Source organism: Hypanus sabinus, unplaced genomic scaffold, assembly GCF_030144855.1.
Source record: "Hypanus sabinus isolate sHypSab1 unplaced genomic scaffold, sHypSab1.hap1 scaffold_390, whole genome shotgun sequence".
Taxonomy (NCBI): Eukaryota; Metazoa; Chordata; class Chondrichthyes; order Myliobatiformes; family Dasyatidae; genus Hypanus; species Hypanus sabinus.
Window position 1 is genome coordinate 188,618 of NW_026781279.1, and position 14,509 is coordinate 203,126.

Genomic DNA, 14,509 nt, shown 5'->3' on the forward strand with positions numbered 1-14,509 from the left:
ATGTCATTCAATGTGAATAAATGTGAAGTTATCCACTTTGGAAGCAGGAACAAGAGGGTAGTGTATTGTCTGAACGGTGTAGAGTTAGGTAACGGAGAAATGCAAAGAGACCTAGGAGTCCTAGTTCACCAGTCAATGAAGGTGAATGAGCAAGTACAACAGGCAGTGAAGAGGGCAAATGGAATGTTGGCCTTTGTTACAAGGGGAATTGAGTACAAGAGCAAGGATGTCCTTTTGCATTTGTACAGGGCACTAGTGAGACAACACCTGGAATATTGTGTACAGTTTTGGTCTCCAGGTTTAAGGAAGGACATCTGGCAATTGAAGAATTGCAGCGTAGATTCCCTAGGTTGAACCCTGGGATGGCAGGGCTGTCTTACGCAGAGAGATTGGAGAGATTGGGCTTGTGCACGCTGGAATTGAGGAGAGTGAGAGGGGATCTGATTGAAACGTTTAAGATAATTAAAGGATTTGATAGGATTGAGGCAGGAAATATGTTCCAGATGTTGGGAGAGTCCAGTACCAGAGGGCATGGATTGAGAATGAGAGGTCAGTTATTTCAAACAGAGTTGAGGAAGAGCTTCCTCTCCCAGAGAGTTGTGGAGGTGTGGAATGCACTGCCTCGGAAGACGGTGGAGGCCAATTCTCTGGATGCATTCAAGAAGGAGCTAGATAGATATCTGATGGATAGGGGAATCATGGGATATGGGGACAAGGCAGGGACTGGGTATTGATAGTGAATTATCAGCCATGATCTCAGAATGGCGGTGCAGACTCGAGGGACCGAATGGTCTACTTCTGCACCTATTGTATATTGTCTATTATTGTCTATTGTCTAACCACGTACTTCCTACTCAAAGTCGAGCAGCATCTGTAAAAAGAAGTTAAGCTGAGATGTACGTTGTTTTACTAACGCGGAGAAATATAATGAGAACAAAAAATAAACTAAACTGGTAAGTTTCCTTTGTCCACTCCAGTATGAATAAGTGACACCCTCTGAACTTTTCAAACATCTAAAGATAATTGAAATATATACATGGTGATTTCTCCAACAGCGTGTCAAGTATTGTCGAATTAATGCTGTTCTGATTCAGTAACAAATATACTTCGATTCAGTAGTTAGTTGGTATACGGGAGGGTATCTGAATCTCTGCATACTTGCAAAAATGCTGAACGATTAATGTTATGCATCTTTAAACAATCCCCTGAAATTAAGAAAATAAGACATAATGATTTCCATACTAGGAGCTGCATCGTTCGTGATTTAGGGGACGACGATGATCTGAATTGAGGAAGGAATCAGTCATGTATTATAGAAAACCAAGAGGAGAATTGCAAAGGGAATACAGGTACATTTTGTAAATTAACACTGCAAGCCAATGTGTGTAAGATCTCCAAAGGGCTCCGGCGATTGGATTTCAGTTCGTCCGACAGAATAACTTCTTTGTGTGTGGGGTTATAATCAATTTTAGCTGGAAAAAGGAAATGGATGTGGGTGTCGTTACAAGCCGTCCAAACTAACTTTTGGGTCGAGGTATGCCACGAGTAGTTAGTAAGGTCATGACAGAAGCTTCAATGTTACAAAATACCCGCCGCGATTACCGCCAGGACTAAAATAGCCCTGGAAGCGAGTCCGTGGCGTGAATGAGCCAGGTTCTAAATTAAAGCCGTTTGTTCATTTTGTACGTTCACATACTGAGATGCTCCAACGTTAATGATCAAACGGGGCAATTTCTCAGCAACACTGATGTTCAGAAAAACAGTATTTAAGCAACAGAAATCTCACGTCGAGGAGATACATTTCAACCGATATTGAACAAATTGCGAAAATACGTCTCCATATTCATCGAGGAATGAAATGTGTTTCACAACGGCGCAACGAGCAAAAAAAAAAACGTTAATTGTGTTTGTTCAGTGGGTTGTGGCTGATTGAAGTGATGAATCGCTCCCGGATTGTCCCAGTGGATTTCAATTCTGTCATATAAAAAGATCACCAGTGCTTGGGGCACTCAGAACAACTACTCCGCAGCTTCTAACTGAAAATGCCGTATGTAACCATTTACGACGTCTCACGCATCTATTATCCGATCCTTGCAGCTGTCGGCATTCCAGGTATGGCATTACACCGGCTTGCTACTTGTGTAGATTCCTATTGATCGTGGCCCTTACAACAATTTACTCGACTACTGCCCATTCATTATTTTAACCAGTTTTGTTTGTGGTAAGTCTCTTGTTTTTTTTTTGTCCGACTGCTAACCGTGGTGGACAATCCAAGTATCTTTCGGTATGTTTTTCTTCTGTCTGAGCATGCATTCAAGTCGAAACAGCTGTACTTGTTTTTTTCTACGGACAAAGCGACCAATCAAAGTTCTTTCTCATATTGTGTTACCAAGGAGATCACATCCGAGTGATCAGAGACACTCCGTCACTTTATAAAGGAGAACCACTCAGTAACAATGACGACAAAATGAAAAGAAAAAGAAGAAAACATATTTCTTGAAGGAAAAAGCAGAGTACTTACGAAAAGAAAAGCAGACTAAGCCCTACAGATCATAGCTTCTTCATCGGCACTGTACAACGTATACACAATCATTTTTCTGGGCGGGAACACTACAAGGAATAATCCAATGGTACATCTGCATTACGAAGACACCCGGGTGACTGTATATGTCTGATGATTGTGTTCATCGTGTCTCCGAGAAAGAGGGTAACTTTGATTTTATTGCATAATATCAAGCACATAGTCCTAGTTAGAGCGCTGGAGCACAGCCAGATGAATGCAAGGTATGTAAAGTGCAGAGCTGTAGCATGCATCAATGTCAGACCTTCCCAGTGGACAAGGGATAACTGAGTGAGTGTCACAGATAGCTGACTGGTCCATACCGATTAGACAGAGTGAGACAACTCACTGAGGAGTAGTAACCAAAGAGAATTGGATGGACGTTTCGAAAAGAATCTGGATAGCAACATCCCTTCCGCTGAAAAGTTCCATCACATTCTATTTCTGAGAATCTCTGTCTGTGGTGTCATGGTCCGTTTGATCGAGGCTCAACGCAAGTTTGACGCAGAGCACCTCCTCCACAGCAGGGATTCTGCAGCCTTCAGGAAAAAATATCAAATCTCTACTCTCCGATATATCGCACTTCCGACTGTACCGGAGCACCCCGTTCCCGGCAGCTCGTCTACCTGTAATATTGGAAGAGTTTTTGTTTCCTCTCTCCATCAGCACACACTCACCATTAGGTAAGTGGCTAGATCTGCTTTCTGGAACTCCAGCAATTTTGGTACAGGTTTTAGAACAAAGCAACTTGTTATGAGGACGAAATCCACCACACAAAGCTATGTATTCCCACGACACCACTTGTTTCGCATTCTCAGACAAGGTCCAGATCTTCTCCATATCCCTGTCCATTCTCGCTGTAAAACAGGATGAGCGTTTCTTCTTTAATTCGAATTAAGCTCAAGAGTTTAGCTCCTTGAAAAATTAACCAAACTAAAGTGATCGACGAACTATTTTGTCAATCGGGGGAAATTATCCCTTTGTACTCCTATGAATGTAACCCTATGTTTTCTAATTATATTGCAGTTAATTTAACGGTGATTGTGATCCTGTCCTGTGGAAAATGTGGACTCTCCAACTGTATCACTCGTTACCTGGTGGGAATGGCCGCAGCAGATTTCATTGTGGTTATCATTGCATTTATTGTCGAGGATATAAATAATCTCTACTTATACGCTAGATTCTTGCACATTACTCCGGTTTGCGCACTGACGCTCGTCCTTAAAGTTGCCAGCTTGGACTGCTCCGTTTGGCTAACAGTTGCCTTCACATTTGATCGCTATATCGCGATTTGCTGTCAGAATCTCCGGAAGCGATACTGTACGGAGAGGGTGGCGACAGTAGTTATAGCAATAGTGGGCGTTGTGGGTTTAGGAAGATGCCTCCCGTTTTACTTTATAGTCGAGCCTTATGCAATCATTAACAATGTACCTTGGCGTTGCGTCTTCGTTCCAGGATATTTCAATTCATCAATTTGGAAGGCTTACGAGATGTTTGACAGCATCAAGACACCAATACTACCAATTTCTTTAATTCTTCTATGCAACGGCTTAACAGCGAGACAGATTCTAGCGGCAAATAGAATCCGCAAGGGACCCCGGGGTAACGCTAAAAAATCAAAAAGATCCAGAAGTGGAGAATCGGAGAAAATCAATAATCTTATTGTTCGGTCTATCAGGCAATTTCATTTTACTGTGGATGCCCTATATCATACAATCTATGAACTGGCAAGCGGTGAATTATTCCTTCACGGACAAAGACATGAATACTCCGATTTTCATCTTTCAACAATGTGCCCCTATGTTAACTTCTCTCAGTACCTGTACCAACACGTGCATCTATGGCCTGACGCAGAAGAAATTCAGAGGGGAGCTGAAAAATGGGATGAATTACTTATTTACAATAAATGGCTTGCTGTGTAAATGACCGAAATGATATCCTGTCAGAAACTGTTTGGCGTTGCAAATACATATTCCAAAGGCTTTACTATTTTTGTCAGCATTCAATTAACCCAGGAATTTAAACAGATAGAATTCGCACCTCGAATTATAAAACACTAGAAATAAATGGAACAAATACGATAATTGCACCCGCGCGTCAATTTCCGCATTGATGCCTTTGACTCAATGAGATTACTTACAGGGAATGAGCTTTGAATAAGGAAAGCATCCCTGCAGGTAAAATTAATCCCCGCAGTTTTAGCACGAAGTGATCCAATTTATTGTTCCACGGTGCAATGACGGTAGACGTCAAATTGCTAATCCACTTTTTAGATTACGGTAGTTTTGATAATAACCAACAATTTGGCAGACTGTGCACCACACTGCACAACACTATTAATGCCTAAATAGATGACTACCTTAAGCCCAATAGTTTTCCTTATCAAACAAAATCTCCGGTCCATTTATTACTTACAACTGAATATGGTTTTCGTTTTCTCCCATTCATTTGGGAACGTTTTTTTTTAAATTAGGAAGATAAAACCGTAGGTCGATAAACAGGTGCTAATCATTCAATCAGAAAATGAAAGGGTCAGCAAATTCAAAGTCCTCGGTTTTATCATTTCGCAAGGTATGTTCTGGGCATAGCAGGTAACGGGCTTTTAGAAACAAAAGGAGGCTGCCACCCAGACCGTGACCTCATATCGCTTTTGCCATCAGGAATACGGTACAGGGGCCTAAAGACCCACACCACCAGGTTCACGAGTAGTTAATCACTCAGCTTCTCTCTCCCCGTCATCGAACTGCTCCCACAACATCTGGACTCACTTTCAGGGACTCTACATCGCATGTTCTCCATATTTATTGTTTATTACTTAATGGTGATGATGCTCATAATGATGATGATATTGGAAGTGATGAAGGTGATGATGTTGATGATGATGATTGTCACTTCTGTTTAGTACTGCCCGATTTATTGTCGTTTGCAATTTGGTTGTTTATCTAACATGTTTGGTCGGGTCTTTCAATGATTGTATATGCTTCACAGCCTTACTCTATCTGCAAACGCGAAAACAAAACTGACGATTGTATATTGTAGCACTTATGTACTTGGATAATACATTTTCTTTGAATTCTAGACTTTGCGTTCCGTTGACAAGTTTGACTCCATTTCATAAGCGAAGCCAAGCATAAATTTATCAGTTCATGCAATATTAATAGGATAATAAATCACCACCCGTGACAAATCCTCCGAGCCTTCAGAAATGGTGACGGAAGTACTGATTTCATGTGTTCCAGTGCTTCCAGTGCCCTTGGACAAGTTGTAATGATAGAAACGCCAAACAGGCATGCACCCGTGCAGGTAGAAAACCCCCTTCAATCTTCTAAATTCCGGTGAGTATAAACTTGGTCGATCCAGTCTTTCTTCATATGAAAGCCCTGCCATCATAGGAATCAATCTGGTGAACCTTCTCTGTAATCTCTCTCTGGCAAGAATGTCTTTCCTCAGATTAGGGGACCAAAACTGATAACAATATTCTAGGTGCGGTGTCACCAAGGCCTTGTACAACTGCAGTAGAACCTCCCTGCTACTGTACTGAAATCCTTTTGCTATGAATGCCAACATACCATTTGCCTTTTTCAACGCCTGCTGTACCTGCATGCCCACCTTTAATGACTGGTGTACAATGATACCCAGGTCTCGGTGCACCTCCCCTTTTCCTAATCGGTCACCGTTCAGATAATAATCTGCTATTTTCCTGTTCTTGCAACCAAAGTGGATAACCTCACATTTATCCATATTAAATTGCATCTGCCATGAATTTGCCTTCTCACCTAACCTATCCAAGTCACCCTGCATCCTCTTAGCATCCTCCTCACAGCTAACACCGCCGGCCAGCTTCATGTCATGCGCAAACTTAGAGATGCTGCATTTAATTCCCTCGTCTAACTCATTAATATGTCTTGTAAACAACTGGGGTCCCAGCACTGAGCCTTGCGGTACCTCAATAGTCACTGCCTACCGTTCTGAAAAGGTCCCGTTTACTCCCACTCTTTGCTTCCTGTCTGCCAACCAATTTTCCATCCACATATCCCCAGTACCGTGTGCTGTAAGTTTGCACACTAATCTCCTGTGTGGGGCCTTGTCAAAAGCCTTTTGTAATTCTAAATATATCACATCCACTGGCTCTCCCCTATCCACTGTACTAGTTACATCTTAAATAAATTCTATAAAATTCGTCAGACATGATTTTCCTTTCACAAATCCATGCTGACTTTCTCCAATGATTCCATCTCTTTCCAAATGTGCTGTTATCACATCTTTGATAACCGACTCTAGCATTTTCTCCACCCGATGTCAGACTAACCGGTCTATAATTCCCCAGTTTCACTCTCTCTGCCTTTTTTAAAAACTGGGGTTACATTAGCCACCCTCCAATCCTCAGGAACTAATCCAGAATTTGAAGGAGTTTTTAAAAATTATCACTAATGCATCCACTGCTTCTTGGGCTACTTCCTTAAGCACTCCGGGATGCAGACCATCTGGCCCTGGGGATTTATCTGGCTTTAATCCCTTCAATATACCTAACACCACTTCCCTACTAACATGTATTTCACTCAGGTCCTCCATCTCACTAGACCCCCGGTCCCTTACTATTTCTGGAAAATTACTTATGTCCTTCTTAGTCAAGACAGAACCAAAGTAGTTATTCAATTGGTCTGCCATGTCTTTGTTCCCCATCATCAATTCACCTGTTTCTGACTGTAAAGGACCTACATTTGTATTGACCAATCTTTTTCTTTTCACGTATCTATAAAAGCTTTTACTGTCAGTTTTTATGTTCCCTCCCAGCTTTCTCTCGTAACCTTTTTTCCCTTTCCTAATTAAGCTCTCTGTCCTCCTCTGCTGGTCTCTGAATTTCTCCCTGTCCTCAGGTATGACACTCTGTTTTGCTAATTTATATATTTCTTCTTTGGACTTGATACTGTCAATAATTTCCCTTGTCAGCCACTGGTACACTAGTTTCCCTGCCAATTATTTTGCCAAACTGGGATACAACCTCTGAATCTGTTTCCATGGATCTGCATTCGAGTCCAGATTTAAATTTGAACGAATGGATCAATACAATGTTTGTGTGAGGACTTCGTTGTAAATGTACCAAATTCTGCTTTGTCATGGAAATGAAAATAAGTGTCGGAAGCTGGGAAATAACAGGAGGAAAAGGCAATGACCTGAACAAGAAGGGTACCTCCTCTACCTGTTTTCATCTCTCACCTTCTAGAGATTGTGCATATTCATCCGCTTGTGTTTCAGGTTACTGCTCATCCTGCAGAGACCACTTCATTCTATTCCTTGAAATGCCTTTTCTCATTCGAGCAATATTTAAAAATTATTTCAAAATCTTTAAAAAAAGCATCTGAATTTTATTGTAAACAAATATATGACTGAGTGTATCTTGTATTTCTCCTAGTGCCAAACTATAACGGGTTAACTACATCTCACCTTGACTGTAATTAATCTGACTAGTGATGTGCAATAATTCTATCTTGTTGTTCTGCAGAATTTGCTTGGATCAACAGAAAGCTTACTCATTTATTCGCAGCAAACAGATTTATTTTTTTAATGTTAAGAATATCTAATGCATATTTACACGTATACAGGCTATTTTAACAATTATATTCACCATTTATTGCTGGTAGGAGACTTTAGAGGAAATCATATCGGTTGTGTAAAGGTGAAGAAATCTCGGCTTTCTTCTGTTCCCTGATGGATTCCATTATCTGAACCTATTGAACACAAGTTGCAATCTATTTTTGTCATTGCTGGTCTTTATCCACAATCCCACTAAATATAAGCGTGTACCTGATCTTGCAAATAAGTAACGCTGAATTTATTTTAGATATTCGAAAATAACTATATGCTGTTTCCCGGAAATAAAAACATTCGCCCAATGTGATGATAGGAAAAAAAGTGAATATTTCTTCTTATCTGCTGTGTCACACCTGATATGGGTACGGAAGTAAAAACAAAAGCCGAGGTTGAATGTCTTTATGTTCACTGATGTTTCGAATATTAGTTCGTACATTGACCGTACAACTCTCTCCTCTGAACGATAAGTTGCACGATGATTCTTTCCACATCACGTAGCCATGACCTGTTGTGCAGGTACTGTAAATATCGTTAATGATTACACATGTGGTTTATTTCTTCTGTTCACATCGCATAGCCATCTCCTGCTGTACAGATCCTATAAATGCTATTAATTGATTACACATTTGAGTTATTGATTCTGCAGATTTTAATTTGTGTTTTTAATTGCTACAAGGGAGCGGGCATTGGCAAATAATTATATTAGCAATATGTTCTGATATCCAGCGACAGTCTGATCATTTATTGCAGGGCATCATGTCTAATAGTGTGATTCTTCTAAACAACATTTTTTAAATATAAATAGAGATAGTGATATGGTTTGATGGCCATGCAACTTGTTTTTGCTTTGTCCGTCATGAGGTCGGACAAGCAATGTGTACTTGGAGATGCTTTTAATTAAGCAGTGATACTATCTGTGTGAGAGTTCGTGGGACCGAATGAGATGGGGTAATAACATTGCAGAATTGTGGGATTTGGACAAACAGAGGTATTGTCTATTTGGTCGAGGGCATGTCATAATAAGCACTGATATCTCCGCGTGGGCTGCGATGTTCCTGTAACCTGAGACAGTCCTGTTCATTGCAGTCTTGGATCCCTTAGAAAAAAGGAAATAACCCCAGTTGTCTCCCGGTAGACTATAAAGGGAATCAGATTTTCCGTCTCGTAAATACAATCCTTATCTATCTATCTATCTATCTATCTATCTATCTATCTATCTATCTATCTATCTATCTATCTATCTATCTATCTATCTATCTATCTATCTATCTATCTATCTATCTATCTATCTATCTATCTATCTATCTATCTATCTATCTATCTATCTATCTATCTATCTACCTATTTATCTATCTATCCACCGATTTGTCTATTAATATGCGCCCATTTGCGATAAACTGAATGCTTCTTTGTTTGAAATAGCCATTGTAACAATTTCTATAGAGTATGCAGAATCATATCTAGCAAACAAATGTATCCTTGAAATGATTATGAAAATTTTGCTAGGTAATATCCTGGAATAATATCAATGGGTCATGTCCTGTCTGATTTGTTTCGTTGTGTTACTTATAATTCCTCTTAACTTATGCTTATCGGTGTTTCCGACCATTACCTAACTTGTGAAGGACGAATTTCATTGTGAAAACGCCGTTCCACCGTGGCATTTCTACTCTCTCTATCTCAAAAGCCTTGCTCCAGTGGCAGGAAATAACGTCAAGATTGGAGATTTCTTCGGCAGTATTGACAACCAAGACGCCTTTTGTGCCTTGTCTTGTCCTTCGCTCTCCACTGTCTGTTGCTACGCCGCCTTCTTCGGTGTTGGATCTTGTAGTTGATCTCAGCAGCCGAGTCCGACAACTGGATTCACCTGCTGGGGTAAGCAGATCGAGGGTTCAAGCTTCACGGTTATCTTCACCTGGTTTCGCTCTCCTGTCGAAGCGCCATACCAGGGATTGCCGCTCTCGAATGCAAGCAGATACTTGGAGCCACCGGTAAGAGCTGGGCGTCAGGAAGGAACTAAAAGTGGAGGAGCTGCCCCTGGATAGAATTTGACAACCCCGCCGTCAGAGGTGCAAAAAGGTTACTGTTTATAACTTCTTAAAAGGAAGCGCCTCGGATGTTATGTTTTGGCACGAAACTGGAGCTGTTAATTAGAGAAAATTAATAATTATTCACTTTTATGGCATGAAAAACGTCCACTAAATATGTATCAAATCTGAGCTTTGGCAGAGAACAATCGCTTTCTGTTAACGACAGGGAGGGTTTTAAGCGGGTAAAATGAAGAACATGTATATGTGTTCCTGGAGGTGGGATACCGGCGCTTCAATGAGCCGTTAGTAATTCAATGCCGGTGGTACTTGAAGATATTTAGTATAATAAATGTTTACCATATTAATTTCACCAGTGAAAAAAAAACAACAACATTTTTAGAATGACATTGACAATAATTGTGATCACCGGAGAGTCACTGTCTGGAATTTTGTTGCAGAGTTCGCAGAAGAGCACTTTATAGCACGTAAATAGACCGTTCAGCCGTGTCCTCAGAAATCTCCCACAGAATATGCTGAAAAAGCATTCTCACACGCTTGAAATTTGGGGCAGTTTCCAGCATTCGCATTTAATTCAGATAGTAATCATCGTTATTTTGCAGGGTTCATTGTTTGATTTTGCACAGAATCTGCCTGACCTTCTATTGACTGAACGACATCGCCACCCATAAACATCTCTCAATATCTTTGTCTCAGTATCTTATACCTTATCCCTTACCTTACACCTTCTTGCAGCGTCATTGCTGGGGAAAATAAATCTTCATACAGTTACCTAACAGACCTCCAGCTTTGTTCCTCCGTAACTGCCTCTGTCTGCAACCGGATCTTACGACAATACAATTTCCTGCACCGCCGCCAGCCCCTTCTGCGGTTTCTGCAGTTATCACGTCACTCCCTTATCCACTATTCCCCCCGCCACCACTACTCTCCTTCCTGGCACTTATCACTGCATGCGTTAAAAGCGCCCTACCTACATATTCTCCCTCATTCCACATGGTGAGACCCAATATAGATTCCGATACCGCACAGTAGAACAGTATATCTTCGCATTCACCATCTAAAGTTCATGCTTTTTGCATTAGCGAATGAACGTGTGAATATTCTCCGGTGTTCCTATCCAGATGGATTTGCAGCCGATCTATAAGAACGGAGCCCAGAATATCCCAGGTAGATTGGCAAAATGAGTTTCAAACCGCCTTGCAACAGAATAGACAGCTTCACGTTGGAAACTTGCTCTATGACTCTCCTCGTAAAATATCCTACCTTTTATCCTCAGGTGTCACGGAACTAGATTATAATGGAATACTCCACACTTAAATCTTCAGAAAGTCAATAGGAGTGTTGATGTCATCCAGCGAATTACCCTGCTTTATCACATTTCATTCTGCAGCTTGCACCATGTTCAGAGCTCGGCTCGGCAGCACCTCCACAGTCTGGACTAACGACGTCAGTTGCAGGGAAACTCGTCATCTCAGCGTCCTCGTGCGAGTCATAAACCTGCTTTGCCGAAAAATATATCCCGGTCCATTCCGGTTCGTGTCCACCTCTTCCTATTCGCTACTCGAAAGGCTGCAATCATAAAAGTCGTTGTCATTGGATTAGCAATTCGAGACGGAAAATAAATGATGCTTTGTTAACAACGCAAATGTCGCAGAAGTCAACAAATCTGGTGCGAGCATGGATATATTGATCAATGAACCGGATGTATTGATTAATGGTGCAGTTGACAATTTTATCGCGGAGTAGGAAATGAAATCAATCGTTATCTCAACAAATGGCAACTGTTTCCGAGTTACTGGTAGAAAGCAATTTACAAGAAAACGTGAATCACACGGAGAGACTAGCGCAGTTAGCCTCACACATCGTATTCAAAGCGTGAGAGGGAAATGCGTTTTATCAGCTCTGAGTTATTATAAATGAAGCCGAGAGCCACGCATTAGTACGAGTTCCATGAGGATACAGTGTGGTGAGTCAGCCTGCCGTGATGATACCTGTCCTGCACAAAGCACATCAATACCATTTCTACGATGACTGAAGAGAGGCGAGTCATCCACCTGTTAGCCGTGGGCCGCACATCGATACAAGTTCCACGATATATACAGACGTGAAACATTCTACAGGCAACCAAAGGTTACACATTGGTACGAGTATCACACTGGATGCAGAATGGTGAGACTTTATTTTCCCATAGGCCGGGGGCAGCTTATTGGTTCGAGCTTCACAATAGGCAGGGAGTGGCTTGTACTTCAAGAGCAGAAGGGAGTTAGATTGAAAGGTGAGCTTCAGCACACCCTCTGTTCTGCACATACTTAGATTGGCAACAGATAGGAAAATGTGAAGACACTGAATAGGGAAATGGGACAGAGATAATCATGAAGTCACAGATTATGGCTGCAGAGGAGGAGGCTCTTCCGTCCATCTGGATCATCCCTCTGTGATCTTCCGCCTTGCCGCATTTATCTGCACCCACCGTCCTTCTCTCATCCACGTTTCTACACAACGTTTACTGTAATGAAACAATTGACTCCGCATATACCACTTACGCTTGCAGTTTCTTCCACACTCTCTAGACACTCTCGACCATGCATCTCTTGCCTATATCACATTTCTCCCAAGCCAATTAGTTGTAGGTTCACTCAAAGGATAGAACATAGAACATAGCAATCTACAGCACATTACAGGCTCTTCGGTCCACAATACTAACCCGACCATCTAACCTACTCTAGAAACTCCATAGACTTTCCTCAGCGCATACACCTCTATTTTTCTGAGCTCCATGTACGTGTCTTGAAATATCCCATTGTATCCATTTTCACGACCTCCGCCGGCAGTGTTTTCCAGGGACACAAAACTCTGTGTGAAAAACTTACTCCTGGTATCCTCTCCGTAACTAGTTCGAAACACCTTAAAACAATACCCCTTTGTGTTGGCCACTTCGGCCTTCGGAGAAAAAGGAGAACCTCTGACTATCCACAAGATCAATGCCTCTCATTATCTTACAAACCTCTATCAGGTCACCTTTCATCCTCTGTCTCTACAGGGAGAAAACGCCAATTACACTCAATCCGTTCTCCAAGTTAAGCCCTCCAATTCTGGAAACATCCTTGTAAAACGTCTCTGCACTCTGTCTCTCTTACCCACGCACCCTCTCTACGGTGTCTATAGTATAGACTCTGGATGGGGCACTGTTTATTTCCCGAATTCAGCCTTTCAAGTTATCGCTGCACTCTTTGAACTTATTCATATTTCAAAACTGTAAGTAAGCGGCAAGTACAGCCCACGATATTCTATCTATGACCTCATCAACGTGTTGTACATTTCATCATAACGTCCCAACTCGGGTACTCCGTGATCTGCTTAGGAAGGCTATTGTGATGGGAGCTCATTACGAGTCGATCTACCCGTGACGCCGCTTTCCTGGAATTATCGATCTGTGTCGCCAGGTTCCCTTTTGAAATACTGCACACTAAAGTCCACCTATACAATAAGTGCGCCTCAGGTTGTGGTATCTTTCCTCGCAACGCAGAATATACCATACAAGTCTGTGTTACATTCCATCTGCCGTTTTTCAACCTATAACCATGCAGTCAACACAAGTTATCAGCTTGGATAGAGCTCCTGTCTGGAACAATGCTCCCAACTTAGGAGTCGTCCGCAATTCTTCTGACTCAGTTTTCTACTCGGACATCTAAATCATTAAAATACATAATAAATAACAAAGTTCCTAACAGCAATTAGTGAACTACATTTGCCAGAGATAAAGAATCAACCATCCACTCTGCCAATCCAGAAAATAACTTTCATCAATCTGTCCACAAGCCGCAGCTAAAGTCGTGTGGAGCGTAACTTTGTTTTATTATCAAAGGTCCCTACAATATTACTCTCGATCTCTTTTATATGCTCAGAACATACGCACAACATGTTTTATTGTTACTGTAGCTTTCTTCATTCACATGACTCGAAATGACCAGAACAAGCGACAGAACAAAAGATCCTATCCTCCCTCTCAATAAATTGTAGCCGATTCACCTGCCGAGCTAATGTCCCGTCCTCAATCTCAGAGGAGAATGTGCTCCGCTGAATCTGACACAATAAATATGTTCGAAGTTCATTGTCCATGTTGATTGTCTACGATAGAAGCAACACTGATCGGAAAATGTCCCATTTCAGCAGCTGACGTCAGAGTAGTTTGCAACGTTCATATTATCTTTTATAAAATAGGGATAACTTGTAACTTCCCGTGGAGATATGAAGTCATGGCACGGTGACAGAGTGACTTTCATGTAAGTGTTTGTTTAGTGTTTGGCTA